At 37.6% G+C, this 14,834-nt stretch overlaps 1 long non-coding RNA gene across 2 annotated transcripts in view; it reads right to left on the minus strand.

Moving 5' to 3' along the window:
* The window catches only part of LOC146704592 (uncharacterized), an 82,502-nt gene extending 67,828 nt beyond the window's left edge, over positions 1-14,674 (minus strand). For both annotated transcript variants that reach the window (XR_014921191.1, XR_014921192.1), the window contains exons 1-4: positions 14,576-14,674; positions 4,902-4,931; positions 4,328-4,423; positions 672-802 (exon numbers count right to left, since the gene is read on the minus strand). This is a non-coding gene — a long non-coding RNA (uncharacterized LOC146704592). The remainder of the gene's footprint in view (positions 1-671; positions 803-4,327; positions 4,424-4,901; positions 4,932-14,575) is intronic.
* Positions 14,675-14,834: the final 160 nt, after the last annotated feature.

The raw sequence follows: 14,834 nt of genomic DNA on the forward strand, positions 1-14,834 counted from the left end.
GCCATTCATCAAATAAGACATAGGATTAATTAAGCCTGAGGACTGAATTAGCCTCCCTCTTTGCTCATCAAGGTGTACCCTTGGCCTGGGGTTGGAGAATGGGGAGTGGGGGCTCCTCGGTGGTGGTGGTGGGAAGGGATTGGTGGGTTGGGGTGCTATTTCATACAACTCGTATGTGTTTATTAGCCTAGACCACAGATTCATGCTGAGACAGAAAATGAAAATTTCTTTAGCACCAATTTGCTTATGATGTACGACAGTTCAAAAACTCCAGAGGGGAATGCTACACCAGTGCTCTTCATTACATATTAGCTTTATGACAATATATTTACCAGAGATCGAGGCCTTGTAGGAAAATCTTGACAAAAGATTGACTGACAAAACCTATTTCCCCGCAAGTGCTTTTCCTCCTAAATCAAACATATACATCCATTTCCCAAGTATACTGCCTGTTGAAGCCAATATCACACATGATATATCACAATGACACTCAGCCTTTCAGGGTTGTTTTTAGTTGAATAATTTCACTCCCATAACAAGATCAATGACATTAGGGCACAGCAGGCAGACCGGGCTCTTCTGTTTGGTATGTTTGATGTGTTATGAAGTCTGAAATAAGTAAAGATTCCCTCCTCTATGGAGCAAAAAACATGACATGCATACATTCATACCTTGCACTGAGTTCATTAGTCCATAGCATCCTGTCCCTGACTGAAGAGGGTCATGGTTTTGATGAATGGACTGTGTAGCATGTAGCTTCAGGCTAAGATTCAGCACCTCAAGAGGCAGCGAGGACTCAACACTGGATGGAAAGAAGAAAAGAAAGAAAGGAGGAAATGAGGGAGAGAGAAATGAATTTGGATTACCCAGGAGTTCTGTCTCTCCTGAGTCCTGCATCCAAGATACATTAGGAATCTAATGTGCTATTATTCTCTATCACCCCCCTAAGCCTAAAACATCTGTCCTTGGGGTGTCTCTGGTAATAGACAAGGGCTTTCAGACCCCTCGCTACTACAAGATAGCAGCTTCTTCAAGGGCCCTTGACGTCCGGCTGACTTAATCTGCAAGTACTTCCACAAAATTGACATTGCCTAGAGTGTATAGCAATGAGCAGACAATGGCGTTACAGAGCATTTATATTTCAGGAGTGCTTCCAGGGACAGTGAAACCTGACCTTTAGAAGAGAAAGAATTGGATTTCTTTTTACTGGTTTTTCTAACTTCAGAAGACTTTGATTTGACATTTGAGTTTCTTGAAGGTTAGTCGAAGGTGTGCGGATCACTTCAGAGCACGTGTGGGTGGGTTGTATGGAGATATGTTGTATTTAGTGTGTGTGCCAACAGGATTCACAGCTATGGATCCAGGTTTTTTGGGAGAGCTGGAGAGTAACATACAATATCACAGTACTGTAATAACGCTTGTTATCTCCTGTTTTGAAATTGTGTGCTTTTGCAAAGTAATAAAAGGGTTAAGCTAGCAATGAATGACAAATGACGTCTGTGTAACACATATGTGAAGTGGTGAAATGACAACAATTTCAACAATGATTGTGATAAACACAGGAAATGCAATTTACTTAAAGTCAATTCTTCTTATGTTAAATAACTTCTTCTCGGTTAAATAAATCACTCCTACATATGCTGATCTACAACCAAGCAACTATTTAATGCTATCTATTCGTCTTAAAAATACAGTGGCCAGATTTTTCTCTACATGAAAACAGTTTAAAAAACGGAAGTGAATATTTCAATTAACAGTTACATTTTTAGTGGAGATAGGAGATCAGGAACAACAAAGTACTGACGAGCAGAAAAATGCATTGTTGGTTTTGATGACAAATAATATGGTGCATCTTTACCTTAACGAATACAAATGGCAGAAAATTCAAAAGTATTTCATTGCCACCCTTTTGTGCCATTTCATTTTGAAACAATGGCCTGCTGGTGTGGCGTTTCTTTCTGAAACCTAAACGCATCAGAGAATAACTGTTTTCATATGATCACGGATGCAATATTCATGATACTCATTTTTAACATGAAAGATCTGTTAATGGAGGCATAGTATTTGATGTTGTATTTCTACTAATTGAATTAAATCTAGTCAAAGAGCAGAAATATTTGTCTTTAAGGCTTTTGGACCTTCAAGCTCTGATTATAAATGCATCCCATTAAATGAAAAGAATATATCTTGATTCATTCATTATTAAAGAGATAGAGCAAAAATACTATGAGTACTCATTAATTTAGGAGAAATAATGTTTCATTCTTACGCAGGACAACGCCGCAGTAACTCTCCTTTTAGCCCATGGAGTACCTTATATTCATCATATATGGTAATGGAAACCAAGCAACCTGTTTAAATAGAAAGTTTCTTTGCTAAAGAGATGTGGGCTGAACAGATGGCCAACCCTGTGCCTTTCACTACTGTTTCTATTGAGCAATTAAAAGTTTCTGGCTGTTTTTCTCTCATCCCCCCTCCACCGTCCCCCAAAGTACAGATTGCAAACATGACAAAAGGTCAAATATCTGCAAGGGAAAAAGGAGTGGAACAACTGTTCCACCAAGCTGCTGCGGCCACAGCTGTTGTACACGCGGACGAGTATTCACCTGAACGAGGACTGGTAATCACCCCACACCGAAGTGAATAATTAGTGTAATAATTACCAGGCTTAAAATGAATCTATGAACTGCCCTCTCTCACAATGCCATCAAGAATAACAGGTGTTGAAAGTGCCTTGAAGGGACAGAGATTAAAGATTATTTCGTTATCCCGAGTCTCCTTCAGGCACAACTGTCTTGTGTTTTATCCTGTCATCCACAGCGAGGGTCATGTGGGGGCTCATTTTCCTCTGGCTTGGCAGTTCTGGGAGCTAGGCATTTGACAGAGAGTGAATGTTGTTTAATCTGGGAGTCTGGGCCGTCCTTGAGCTTCCTGGACACTCCATGTCCACATAACCTCCAGCTACATGGAGTTAGGTTCTACTAATGCTTATTATTAGCTGCCATAATGATTGTTACTTGTAAAAAGAAGAACATAAATAAAAATTGCATTTCTGATATTCATGAGACTAAATTAAGTTTTCTTCATTAACTAAAAACAGGGAGCACTTCCCCTTCGCTTCGGATTTCTTTGTAAAATAGTGGACATCTTTTTCTGATTTGTGTGGCAGCTTTGTGGCTGTATCTGTTGTGACTTAAGCACCGAAGCAAGTGAGCCTAGGGGTGTTTGTTCTTGTAAGACTTACTTAAAGACTTGTCAAGATGCCACAACTCGCGTGCTGGTTCCAAAGCTCTTTCTGTGTTGATTATTCAGACTTCCTGTGTGTTTTTGAAATTGCTACAGCAGGTGTAACACATCTTAGACACAGCGAATTAAATATTTGTTTCTAATGCTTAACAGAGTGGGTTTTGTGTTTCCATTACACTGAAACTGGAATAGTCCCAGTAGTATTACAGGGAAAAAATATATAAACGATAATTATTAAAACTGGCGAGGCTATAATATTGTAGTGAGAAACCATAATGTCACAGTAGTTTTGTGTGGTGCGAAAGGATCTGCCTGCATAAACAGCTATTTGTATGTATTCCTCAGTGTTTCCATTCAGCAATGACTAGAATATGTGAATGTCTATGCAAAATCAAGATAAATGTGCAGTTGAAACAGACATTGGTTGATTATAGTACCAATATGACATCTCACACTTCATCTTTTACCGTGGTCTGTTGTGTTATAATGTTATATCATTAGTTTTCCTGACAGTGATTCAGCATGCAGACATCTACCTCATTGACCTGAGCTGTGTTTAAATGTAACCTTCTTTTGGCCCTAGCCATCGTTTGTCAATTCTCAGCTGTCAAATACACACAAATTGGACACAACCTGTCATTTACCAGCGACAGTGAGATACAGAGGGGTTGCAAAACACAAGCAGGGCAATTATCTGCATCCCGTGGTTACATGGTCTGGGAGGTTAGCAAGTTGTTCCTGAAAGATTACCACCTCTAATTTCTTTGGGGAGGATGGGACCTTGGTTCTGCTGCCAAGCCTGCTTTTCAGGTCAGGGCTCCCTGAATGTTAACTAAGACCCAAGAGCAGGTCAGCACGCAGGCCAAGGGACCAGAGGAAAGCATGCGCCCTACTCTTACAGTGGCGGCCAGCAAGTCGTGCAGAAAATAGCCATCCATCTTTGGCACGATCCTAATGATCCACTGTGGGTGATATCTGTGGTTAGGAAGGCTATCCAGGTAGTCCTCCACTGGTGCCTCCCTGCAGCTAAGTGCAACACTGATTCTGAAATCTCTGCCAACAAAAACACAGACTCACTTACCAAAGAAATTCTCTAGTATTTCTTCAGGAGGAGGCAGAATTGTTTGATGTCCTCACAGCTGCTCATCAAGCCTTTGGTTGTCTTCTTTAAGCTATGCTGCAAGACATTTTCATGCAGTACCACAAAGGCGTGTTGTGCTTTCGTTTTTTTCTTTCTTTCTTTTTTTTACTTTGATCTAAATTATGAAACACTCGGCTCAATCTCAAACTGTTATGAGCACTGCAGCTATGTTTCTGAAACTGTCATAGCCCTACATTATATTTTAGAATGCCATTCAATGTCTTCTTTACTTTTTTGCAGGCAGCCAGCGAGACTGCATAAAATACATAAGTGGAATACGCATGTTCACACAAAAAGTGGTGACTTCTTCTGCATGTGGGACACATGAAAAATCTCAAATTAAACAAGAAAAAAATAAACAATGATATAAATAATTAGTAACTATATCTAAAATGATTTTAAATTTGGATTAATTAGAATTAGTTGTAATGCACTCCACTGAACATCTGTAGTAAACTAAAAATCCACAGTAAAAGTCTCTTGTTTCCATTGCCTTTAATAAAGATATACTTACATAGTAAACCATACAAATCTCGGTCAGTATCTGTAAAGACAAAAACATAATTGTTATAGCAAAAATCCATGCTTACATACACATAATAACATAACATTTGTCTTTACACAATCGGGCAATCGTGGCTCAAGAGTTGGCAGTTCGTCTTGTAATAGGAAGGTTGCCGGTTCGAGCCCCGGCTCGGACAGTCTCGGTCGTTGTGTCCTTGGGCAACACACTTCACCCTGGTGGTGGTCAGATGGCCCGGTGGCGCCAGTGTCCGGCAGCCTCACCTCTGCCAGTGCGCCCCAGGGCAGATGTGGTTACAATGTAGCTTGCCATCACCAGTATGGGTGAATGACTGAATGTAATGTAAAGTGCTTCGGGGTCCTTAGGGACTAAGTAAAGCACTATACAAATACAGGCCATTTACAATATCTCATCTAACACATATAAAAACTGGTATTTTGTTTTCATACATTCACTAAAAGCACAACCTTGTAGTAAATAGTATATAATATGCACAGAATTTATCAATAATCCCACATCAGTGCATGTTAGATGCTTTCCATATACAAAAACATAAATACAAAACTAAAGAAGACCAGACATCATAAGCTTCAGCAACACATCCCTTGTCATTTTATTTAATTTGGTTTACAAAGAAATGGCCAATTAAAAAATAGCTTCATTACTTTGTTAATAAAGCAGAGGATTGACTCGAGGGAACTTTTCAATTGGAAGTTAATTATGCAGTCTGGTATTCTCAAATGTTCTCTGCAAATGTACAGTGAGACTATAATGCTGCTCTGTGCTCTGGTTCAATTTCATATTTGCATAGCGGAAAGAGTGCCATGTGTTTTGCAGCTCAGGCACTCAGCTTGTTTTGGTGGTATTTGTATGTGTGGAGATGCATTATTGGTACATCATACCTCACTCGACTCAGTTCCTGGGACATAAGGTGGTAATCCCCAATGTTTGATTTTCAAAACATGAGTATAATCAGATATTTATGTTGCTGATGCTCCGTAATCCACAGAGCATCTAAGTACAAGAGCTAAATAAAATGTTCAAATGGTGCGTATAGATAAAAATAAGATACAGTTCATCTAAATCTCTACAATCTGTGAGCTGAACAGAACTCCTAATGCTTTCACCTGTCTTCATTGAATCGTGCAGGAAAGCTCAGGGTAAATGATGCTTGAACAGCAGGAAGATCACTCATTGTTAACCATATGGTTTTGTGTGATAGGTCACCAGTGATTCTGAGGGTTAATATCAAATGCCCAAACACAGACAAGGGGGACCCACGCATATTAATGATAGTGCATATTCCCTTGTGCAAAGGAGATCGGATGAATGGCAAATGTGTTTTCTGGCGAGGTGGGGGTATTGTTTTCAGTAATTTGATAATCAGTGAATAAGTGCTTTGTATATCTTCTTACCTGAATAATGTGATAATATTTTAATTCACCAATCATTTCACGTTACACTGAGATGCTCCGAATTCACTCGTGAAATTCAAATATATATGCATCACTAATGGTTAGAATGAAAAGTGTCTCATTTCTCCTCTTTTCTTTTGGCGACATTTCTCTTTACATTAACAGTGAGTGGGATCTGCCCCCACCCCGAGCTACAATAAAAAATATATTGGCTTTTAACAGTTAAACTAAAACATATGGATGCTCAAGGCCATTCCAACATTGTGCGAAAGCCTCGAGGCTTTTACACAAAGTGCAGCTTCCCTACAAATCTGCAATAAGCAACCAAAACAACCACCGCTTCATGTGAGAATTAGCAAACAGTTATCATTTCTATGACATAAAAGAGTCCGTGCCAACATGCACTGAAATAATAAAATATTGAAATGTCTATGAAACATAAATGTGAATTCTTGCTACATCTGTCTCTTGCTAATTGAGTTGCTACCAAGAATGTTAGTACTCTGGAGAATAATTTGTCAGTGCAAAACATCGAATGGACCAATTTATTGGTTGCTGCAGGCTGTGGAGTTCCAACAGTCTTTGATCAACCTTTTTAGGTCAGTATCTCTCGAAATACAGAGAGGAGAATTACACAGCAGAGAAAATATTTCATCTTTTTAAAAGACAAGGAAAAGTATTCTTGTAGTTACGTTGTTTGGCTGTAATAGTGAATAAATTCTTTGCTTGAAGCCAGAAAGGGAAAAGGGAAGCTTTTGTGCACAGTATTTATTGTTTTGCATGGCTGGAAACTTAAACATTTATTGTGAAAAAGTGACAGTAAGAGTAATTATAAGTTTTGTTTTTTCTCATCACGCGCTGGATGTAAGATGCACGCACTGACAGTTACCGGTAGGTATTTCTGACACACTAAATTAAAAATGTTCTTCAAAGAGTTTTGTGTTGGCTGAGGGGTTGATCAGCCTCTGATTTTGAAATAGTCTTGGCATTTTGACAGTGAATGTACTAAAGGTTGTTTGACATATTCTGCAAGCATCAGAACTCTGTTTTTCCCAAATAATATTATAACTCTTACAGTTAGAAATAGAAGTTGTGTGTCGATCTTTAAGACGAGTGTCCTCACTGAACCTAACTAAATTAAAAATTCACTGTTATTATATAAATAGTGTTGTAGCCTGATGTGCAGTGTACCAGATCTACCCAATATTCCTATAAGAGTAAATATTATCACCTAATCTAACCTATTTAACTTAACCTTAAATGGTACACTGCAAATGATATAATATTAATCTATAAATAAATAATATTCTTTGTAGCTTGTTAGGGAAAAACAACCTAAAAAAATGTGCCTTCTAGCTTTTTCTGTACAATTTTCCATCCATTTTTTTCTCTTTTCTTCCACTAATGCTGGAGCCTATCCTGGGTGTCATAGGGTGAGAGCTGGGGTACATGCTGGATAACAAACAGAGACACATAACACATTCCTAACTACAACCAATTGAGAATCACCAATTAACCTAACAAGCATGTGTTTGGACTATGAGAGGAAGACAGAGAACCCGGAGAGAGTACACAGGGAACGTGCAAGCTGCACACAGAGGAGAGGAGCTGGGAAAGAGCTGGCTGGAGGATTCTCCCAGACCTTCTTCCTTTAAGGCTACAGTGTGACCCACTACACCACCATGCTGTCAGTTTAGTTCCCACTGAAATAAAACAATAATAAAATCTTTTGTTAAGATCCTGTTGTTGGCGAGTGCACAAGAAGCTTAGCAGCTTCTTCCTGACAACATTTGTCCTAGATGTGTAAAGACTATACTTACTACTTGTAAAGGTGCTGTTTTAGCACCAAGCTTCCTGGAACAGATACTAGTCGGAGCCAGTAACTCTAACTCGTATAGTGACATTTTAAACCACATCCCCTGTTTGGCCCCATTGTAACGTTTTACATGAACAGGTTATATCTGGTTAAAACACCATATTTGAGTTTCTAACATACTTAAATTGCAAATGACAGTATGCCATTTTTCTCTAAAAAATATAACATATTAAAGATGAAAAGAGACACACACTGTATTTTAATTAGGAGCGCAGCTGTTCTTTTTCTTGCTTAGCAGATTTCGTTATGAAATGGCCAAGAGTCTACACGCTGATCACCTTATCCCATTCATTATATCTATGAATGTTCCCTTGACCGCATGACTGGAAAGTCTATTAATGCTGGCAGGAAAAGGTAAAATTGAGTGGTACATTTAAAAATGCTGAATTGCTTTAATTAATTTTGTAAAAGTAAAAGACTTAGCTAGTAGAGGTCTATTCTCCTGCGTCCTTTTCAAAAATGCTGTCTCAACACCATGCCAATGCTTTGTGCCCACACGAATTTCAAAGTAGCCATGTATACTGACATTCAAATTAATGTAAAGTTGCATTAATAATTAATAACATATGAGAAATCCCAGTTTAAAAATAATAGGTACAAATCATTTGTGAACTGAAGGATACTGAGGATATAGTCACAAAGCAAATATGTGCATAAAATTATACTAGTTTTATTATATTGAAACTATATTACTATTAAAAGATTTAAACTGAAAACAAAAAAGTCATCGCTTAATTCAGACACAACAAACTTAAACATGTTTGCTTGGAATATATCTACACTCCAACAGTGAGGTCACGCAATTCATTTTTACTCAAAACATTTCAATGAGGCCCTTAAGATAAAACATCAGGTTGTACAGCGCGCCACATCATTAGCTCACACATGTACAGCATCTCAGAGGACCTTTAATTTGAGGAGGAAGAGTCTGTTCCTTCGCTACGAGGTTAAAGAGTGGGTGACAAGTGTAGAAAATCACAGCGGAATGGATTAATTAGGTAGACCTAAAAGCATATTTATCAAAGGCTAAGCCATACAGGCATTATCTTAGAAAGGATCTAATAAAGATGTGCAGGTTAATAGAATAAAGGGCCTTGAATAGAATGTGTGCTTATACATAAAATATCAACCACCTCCCACATGTAAAAGAATCATTAGAATATACAGATTAACTGTTACGGCAAGCAGATTCTTAACAACTCAAACGACCTTCATGTGGTTTGACAGCGGCAATTTGCTTCCTGTGGTCACTCTGATTAAAATGTCAAAGCCTCTGACTTAATTCGTTTTGGTCAAATTCCACATGAAAAGGGCCAATATTTGCTCAGAGAGAAAAGACTGATTACATAAACCTGAATACGCTGATATCAAAAAAATAAATATTTAATGAACTCCCTTAATCAGAAAACACCACGCTGCTCCACTGAGGAAATAAACAGCCTGGTGATTCTAGCTGAATCATCTAAACGGTGTCAATCACAAGTGAATAAGGAGGGCTCCGTTCCCGGGTAGTGATGACTGATGGCCCTTCAGCGGCGACTGAGACAGACAGAGCTGATTGAGAGAGCTTATCTTTATGGTGGAGCCATGGAATTGTTAACAGGATGTGATGGCTTGCGTCCGCCGAGTTGAGCTGGGAAATAAAGCTGTTGGGCTCGGACTGCCTTGCCATCATTCACAGAGGTAATGATCTCTGTCTGGCTCAGAAGTAAGTAATAGTCTGCCCACAGGTTAGTAAGGGCATGACACAGCTACCCTGACAAAGTTAAACTTGGACAGATGAGCGCAGGGAATATAATAAATTTAATAGGCAGTTTAATAAAAAATTAGAATATGTGGTGAAACTTAAAATTCATAAGAGGTGTGCATGCTTCTTTTTTTCTATCCGCAGACATTTTTAGCTTTTTTCCTTATGACCCATAGAGGAATAATGTCATGCAGCTGTAGAGCAAGAGATCTGCAAAATACTAAACATAGTTCTTAAACCGCCATTACTATGCCATTACACCTTGGCATTTACTGGGGCATTTCTCGACCACATTTTGCATGGCGCACACGATATTCCTCACGTAATCAAAAGGCAGGCATATTGAGGGAAAGCAGTCAAAGATCTAGCTCCACTCAATTAGCTTCAGCAAGATAATTAATCAGTTCAGTATGCACATCCAAGTCTCAGAGGCGTCTTTGAGATAATTGTTCTCATTGACTTGAATAATTATTTGTTTGCTGATTTAATTATTTTCACATTTGGAAAACAAATGAATGCGTGCTGGTACATACTTTGGATCTTTTGTTTTCTTTTGATGTATGCAGGTGAGTGTCAGACTAAAAGAATGACTGATGACTTCTTTTCGGAAAATATCTCTTGAGAAATTATCTGGAACCAAATTCAGACAATTGTGTTTTTTTAAACCATAACCTCGACGTGAAGACAGTCAATAAAACATAAAATGTTTCTTCCTCGTGGCATCAATACAAACTGCGATGAATCAAAGGCTAATATTTCTCAGACAGAAGGTCATCTCAGGGTTACAGATACAGAGTCTCCGTACACTGTCTGGCACGGTGAAAACAATTGTCAGAGTCCTCGGTTCACACCATTACAAGTGTGACTGAGACCTTGCGGCTACTGTAGCAAATAGCACAAATTATGGGGGCCATTTTAATAGCAGTCTCTACTATTTATCATGCTGTTTTAAATGTTTTGCTCATTTGTTTCCATTAAATATTTCATCTTCCCTTAAATATTCATTTAACTTCCTCTTTAAATTTTTTACCAGTCTCTTTTCGGTTGCTGTCTTCTTGCCTCCCTTTTAGGCTTTGCAATCATAAATAATTATTCATCTACACCCAAAAAGAGATTGCATAAAACATGCACATGAATCCTTTTTGTCTTTTCTCATTAGTGATATACTTCGAGTAGCCTAAATACTTCCCGCTACCCCACTTATGGAAATTGGTCAGAGAACCTTCCTAATGATTCTGCTTCACAAATAGCATACAGCCTGCGTTTCTGATCCTAACGTTCACCCTATCCTTTCAGGATGAAAGGCGGGGTCTGCTGCAGATCCCAAGTTTGTGTATTACTTTTAAAAGGAGGACTAATCCTGACATATTATCCATCAGACAATGCTGTTTTAGATTTTACTGTTTAAACCCAATGCTGGGCCGCAGTGGACCAGCTGTACTCTGAATGCCTGCTTCTTGGTGCTTAACTGTATATTGAAGAAAGAGATTTACCAAAAAAAAAGGTGCAACACAAAACCACAACATTTCTCTTTCACTGGGTTTACTGTCTCATGTCCTTCTCATTTGATAGTATTTTATTTTCAAATTATTTAAATATTTCTCACTTTTGTTTGGATTTCCTAAAATATTTCCAGGATTCACTTAACTAAAAATAAAAAGTCATCACATCATTTATAAATATTTAAGATAAATTGGTATTATTGGTATTAAGGCAACATTTGTCTTAATTTGTTGGACAATTTCAACTTGCCTTATTAGCATGTAGTGCCATGTTGGAAGGTGAAAGGGAAGCATAAACTCTCAATTTGACTGGATTATCCTTTTGTGATGAGGCCTAATGATCCAGCAGAGTAAATAGCAATGTGTTAATTAGAAATTACAGTGAATGATCCGCTGCACACAGAGGAGGTATTAATCAGGCTGCATCGTTATATTATACTCAGAGTTGTCTTTTCTTTTCTTATAAGAATAAAATATCTAAAAAAAAATTATATTATTTCCAATGTAGCTGATATGCTCCTAAAGAGCCAACTGACCAGCAATGCGTGTAAATAAAACCACCCCTAGCTGTGACTGAAATTATATTATACTGAAATTAACTATTTAAAAAAAATATGTACATGCTGTTCAGTAACATATTTATTCCTCAATTCGTATGTCTTTCCTAATTTGTTTTTAATTTGGAAAATATTATGGAAAGGGCCTTGTAATTGTGGCTGCAGCTGCCAGTTACTTCTGAATAAATCTCAGACTTTGTCCAATTTGGACGTTGCACAGTTCACAGCAGATTTTAATCAATAAAGGTGTCTACAGCATTTAAGTAAGCATTTGCCTCCACCTAGTGGTAAATGTTGGTTACTGAGGCTAGAGCTATATAGAGCTGTATATTTTTCAGTTCTTATAATTTTACATTTTTTAATGATGTTAACAAAAAAAAACTATACTATCTTTTAATGATTTCTTTGAACTGATCTTTTCCCCAGGTGAACTGATTGTACAGCATGCATCTTTAATGACTTTAACAAACAAATACTGGGTGCACAAGTTTGAATTTAGTTTGGATTTTCTCTAATCCACACAGCCAAAAGTATAAACTCTTAGCATGTACATAAACTTCCTTTTTTTAATTGTATTTTTAATTTATTTTTTAAATAAATGGTGCTGAAGGTTCCCATTAGTGATCACATTTGACTACGACTGCTAATTTCTCATCACCTCTCATCATCAAAAGGATTTCTTTGACAGCACTAATTGGATTGAGCAAAACTTTTTTAAAGGGAACGTCTAAGCAGCTCAGTGAAGAAGGAAAATTGTAGACTTGCATAAGCTGCAAAGGTCTTGGGGCAATTTCTAAACAACTGCAGATTCCAAGATCATCAGTTTAAACAAGTGCATTGTAGGTTATTTTCATGTGTCACTACTTTGCCAAAATCTGGAAGAAGTGTCCCAACTGTCACCCTCAGATAAGAAGAAATTGGTTAGGATGTTCAAGAACAATCCAAGAACCACCAAAACTCAAGCCTGTGAGGGTGCTGACAAAGAAGGGAGCCTCTGCTCCAAAATCAACACCTTACAAGCCAAATGCCTCTGGAGGAAAATCTGGAGAAACACTATCTGACCAAAAATACTGAGCTATGTGATCACAGTAAAGAGCTATGTTTGCGTTTCACAATAAAAGTGAAACTTTCAAACCTAATAACACTGAACCAGCTGTCAAACTTGGTGGTGGTATCATCATGTTCTAGGATTGTTTTGCTATCAGTAGTACTGGCACATTGCACAAAGTGGAAGAAATAATGCAAGACTACCTCAAAATTCTTCAGCTTCATCTCAAATCAACAACTGTTGCAAAGCATGCATCAAAGCCGGTTTTGGAATGGATAAAGCAACTGGAATGACCTTTCCAAGGCTCTGACCAAAACTCTATTGAAAATTTGTGGACTATGTTTGAAAGCTTGGTCAGTGCCAGGAAACCAACCAATTTAAATGAACTCTTCTGCCAAGAAAGAGTAAAATAAATTCAAATTCAAACTTGTGCACCCAATTTTTGTTTTTTAAAGTCATTAAATATATGCACTGTATCATTCCACCCTGAAAGAAAGAAGAGTTCAAAGAAATCATTAAAGCCCCCAATTACCATGATATTCATGGCCATGATGAGTGTATGTAAACTTCTGACAACTCTGCATTCTTACATACAAAACTGAGTATTATTTTGTGCACACAAAATCTCTTGGCTGGAGGCTGCAGGTAGAAAGCTGATAAAACAGACAGGGCTTCTAAAATACCAATTCCATTGCATTATACACAGGACTGGTTCAGTTTACTTTGCAATAGTCAGCTACTGACCATAACTGACATTATTTCATGTAGTTAATAACTAAATCCATTAATTTAGAATTTCTTTGAAAGTAATTACTGCAAAGTTAGAGATGGATAAAGCATTACACAACAATGCTTTTCTTTTCGGTATTTCTATGCAAACAGGAGAACTTTGCATATTCAACATTTACAGTTAGTCAAACCAAATTAGCCTTGCAAAAACAGAGGCCTACTATACAAGACAGGCTACAAGTATGCACTTCAACAGCTTCATTATTTCATTGGTAATGATGAATAAAGTCATATTTTAAATAATTACTGAAAGGATAATGAAGTAATCACTGACAAAGTAACTATAATCCGATTACATATCTTTTTACAAATGAATTGCGCTCAGAGTTACTTATTTGTGTAACCTTATTAGCTAAGAGATTATTTGCTGGATTAGGTATAAATGTTACTGCCCTAATGTAATGAAATATATCATAACACAAGCTCTTTTTACAGTGTTGCCTTTTCAGACACAGCGTCACTAATGCTTATTAAATAAAGTGAATAAAAAGAAAAAGTGAAAAAAAAATTACTTTGGCTTGACCAAATAACTAGCAGTTACTTCCCACTATAAGAGAGAACAGTGCGATTCCTAGTATAAACCATCAGACGAAATCAGCACGTTGCGGTTTTTAACCTTTAACCCACTGCTGCACGAATCACTAATGGATAGCAAGATGAAAGCAAAAAATACAATTTGGACAACAGAGCTGGATTAGAGACGTGTGTGAACCAGACTGCGTAGTCTCTACCTTGTCATTATATGTTTCCAGTATCAGCAGAGGGCAGTGAAGCTTGCTAGGGTAAAGACACTTCTGCGGCTAATGGAAGGGCCGTTGCTATTAGGGGTTGCCAGATTTGCTCGTTTTCCACGGACCAGAGCAGTCTGAGCGATTAACTCTTTAGGTATATTGCGTTGTTTTGTTTTTTATCATTATTATTACATACTTTATAATCTACATTGTGCTAACTTTATTTTATGTGGGACACTCAAAAAGAAGTTTCAGTTTT

Source organism: Copadichromis virginalis, linkage group LG7, assembly GCF_057382275.1.
Source record: "Copadichromis virginalis isolate Kocher_CV1m ecotype Utaka linkage group LG7, C_Virginalis_male_GT1.1, whole genome shotgun sequence".
NCBI classification, from domain to species: Eukaryota; Metazoa; Chordata; class Actinopteri; order Cichliformes; family Cichlidae; genus Copadichromis; species Copadichromis virginalis.